Source organism: Leptonychotes weddellii, chromosome 16 (genome assembly GCF_054177405.1).
Source record: "Leptonychotes weddellii isolate Sample4059 chromosome 16, ASM5417740v2, whole genome shotgun sequence".
Taxonomy (NCBI): domain Eukaryota; kingdom Metazoa; phylum Chordata; class Mammalia; order Carnivora; family Phocidae; genus Leptonychotes; species Leptonychotes weddellii.
The window spans coordinates 28,126,824-28,129,918 of NC_138384.1; the positions used below are offsets into that span (position 1 = coordinate 28,126,824).

Sequence of the window (3,095 nt, forward strand, 5' to 3'; positions counted from 1 at the left end):
ACCAGGTGTCATGGAAAAACCTGTAAAAATCATTTAATCTAGCCCCACATTTTGTTGATGGGAGGTTGAAGGCCAGAGTGGTGGAATGACTCCTGAAGCTGCACAGCTAGTTAGTGGTGGAGATGGGGCCCAACCTCCCACCTGGAACTTTTTCTTTGAGCTTCTTTCCTACCCTCTTACCCTCTGCTAAGCTATATGCTCACAAATGGCAGGATGGGGCTATCTTTGTGTTTCTCCTGCTATCATGGTGTCTAGAACAGAGTAGGACTCTAATATTTAGAGTTTAATGGTGAACTAATTGTACCGAAACCATCATCTTCTACCTCTCTGACTCATGTGCTCAGAAAAGGTCAGTTTTACAGCACGTGGGGAGTTATGAGCTCTGCACCAATGGGGCTCAGTCAGACAGGGAAGAGGGGAGGTTGTATTCTCTGTTATGTGCAGACTGATTTCTTAGGACTTTCGGGATTCTCATGGATGGAAACTTTTCCTTGTTACCTCCTAATAGTGACACCTTTGCCTAGAACTTCATCTCAGTCAGGAAACTTTTGGCTCAAGGTTAAAGAAACCAACTTGGGATTACTTAAGTAGGAGGGGGGATTTATTGAAAGGAGACTGGCTTATCCATGGAGCACAAGGGCCTCAGGGTAAACCATGTTCAGGGAGTAGAAAACCGTGAGGGACTCAGGCCGCCATGTCTTCTTCTCTTGCATCTCTACTTTTCTGTCTCTGCAGATATTCCTTTTCTGTTTCTCCAACTGCAAGGCCCAAGATGATCAAGCCATAATTTCTAGGATTTCCCCCTCTTCCCAAATCTTTGCTATTATTTATAGACCTAAGCAAAACTCTCTAGCTGCGTCCAGGTCATAATTCCAAATTTCTTGGGAAAAGCCTTTATTTGCCCACATGAGGCCAAGTGTCCATTTGTGCTTGGATTAACTATGGTTAGGGCCTCCTAATATTAGTTAGGGTTCCTAGCATTAGTATTATAGAATACTAACATGAGTGTCAGAGTAGTTATAGGCCAAGTGTAGTTCTTGTAGACAGTCTGGAGGGAGATGTGTGTGCATGTGTGTGAGCTGGCAGACTCTAACCAGTATCTATGAGAGGTGTGTTTGTCAACTTTACTATGAAAACAAACAACCCCCCAATCTCAATGACTTACGACAATAAACATTTACATCTCACTTTACATGTGCTGTGGCTCTGTGCCATGTGTCTTCGCAGCCAGGACTCAGGTGGAAGGAGCAGCCCTTATCTGGGAAATGTCTTTCTTGTCACAAAGAGAAAAGAACAAGAGGCTGAGCCAAACTATGCACCTGCTCCCAAAGCTTCCTCTTGGAAGTGGCTTGGCTGGAGTCTGCTCACAGTCCATTGGCCAAAGAAGTCCCAGGGCCAAGCGTAACAATGAGGCAAGGAGTGCACACCACCTCCAGGAAGGCTGGGCAGGTCACTTGTCAGGCACTGGGATCTTCTACCAGGGCAGGGCACAACTAAGTGTGAACAACAACAGTGGGACACAGCAGGTTTTAATAATGGCAACAATAATTGACCTTTAGCAAATCTTTAAAATGAGCTAGACACTGTGCTAAGAGGTTTATGCAAATTACCTCATTTAATTATCCCAATAACCTTATGAAGTAACCACTGTTGCCCTCACTTTATTGAGTAGAAAATGCCAGCTTACAGAGGTTAAACAACTTGCCTCCTGCCACAGCTCATAAGTGGGACTGCCCAGATCCCACTGGGGTGCTCCCAGGGGATGTCACCTGTATCAGTTTCCTGTGGCTGCCGTAACAGATTGCCACCAACGTAATGGCTTTAAACAACACACATCTAGCTCTTATCCAGTGATCATGGCATGTGGCACCATGAGCAGCAAAGTCTCCCGTGACACCCTATACAAGGTGGTGCAGGAAATCCTGCATGGGAACCAGTACAAGTGCCCGTGGTTTTTGAAGATGCTGGAGATGGTGGAGCTGCAGAACAGCTTGAAGAGCTATGACTCTCAGAAAGACAAATGCTTCTTGGGCACCATCAGGCTTAAGTCCACTCCCCACCCCAAGTTCTCCATATGTGTTTTGGGGGACCAGCAGTGCTGTGATGAGGCCAAGGCTGTGGATATTCCCCACATGGACATTGAGGTACTGAAGAAACTCAACAAGAATAAAAAATGAGTTAAGAAGCTGACCAAGAAGTATGATGCCTTTTTGGCTTCAGAATCTCTGATCAAGCAGAGCCCATGAATCCTGGACTCAGGACCGAATAAGGCTGTCAAGTTCCATTCCTTGCTGACCCTCAGTGAGAACATGGTGGCCAAAGTGGATGAAGGGAAGTCCATGATCAAATTCCCAGATGAAGAAGGTGCTGTGTCTGGCAGTGGCCGTTGGCCACATGAAGATGACAGATGATGAGCTCATGTACAACATCCACTTAGCTGTTAATTTCCTGGTGTCATTGCTCAAGAAGAATTGGCAGAACATCAAGAGCACCATGGGCAATTCCCAGCGCCTGTACCAAGGCACAGCTTAATAAACCTTGGTGCTACCAAAAAAACAGAAGCAGAAAACCAAACCAAACCAAACCCACATCTGTTATCATACAGTTCTGAAGTCCGACCTGGGTCTCACTAGGCTCAAATCAGGGCTGCACTCATTTTCAGAGGTTCTAGGGGAGAATCCATTTCCTCCCATTTTCCAACTTCTAGAAGCTGCCTCCATTCCTTAATGTGTGTCCCCTTCCTCCATCTCCAAGGTCCACAGTGGTGAGGTGAGTCCTTCTCATATATTACTCCAACCCTGCTTCCATTGTCATATCTACTTCCTTGACTTTCTCCTCTGCCTCTCTTCCACTTTTAAGGTCCCTTGCAATTACATTGAGCACACCCAGATAATCCAGGATTATCTCTCCATCTTTAAGTCCTTAATCATATCTGCGAAGAAGTTTCTTTTGCCATGTATGGTGACATATCATGGGTTCTGGAGATTAGGATGTGGACATCCTTGGGAGACTATTATTCTGCCTACCACACACACCCTTCCTTTGGTGCTGTATGTGGCCTCCAAGAAACCCCTGAAAAAGGGACAAAGATAACC

At 45.7% G+C, this 3,095-nt stretch overlaps 1 pseudogene; it reads left to right on the forward strand.

Annotated features, from left to right (window-relative positions):
* The first annotated feature begins 1,088 nt into the window (after nt 1-1,088).
* On the forward strand, nt 1,089-2,865 carry LOC102734524 (large ribosomal subunit protein uL1 pseudogene; annotated as a pseudogene).
* Nucleotides 2,866-3,095: the final 230 nt, after the last annotated feature.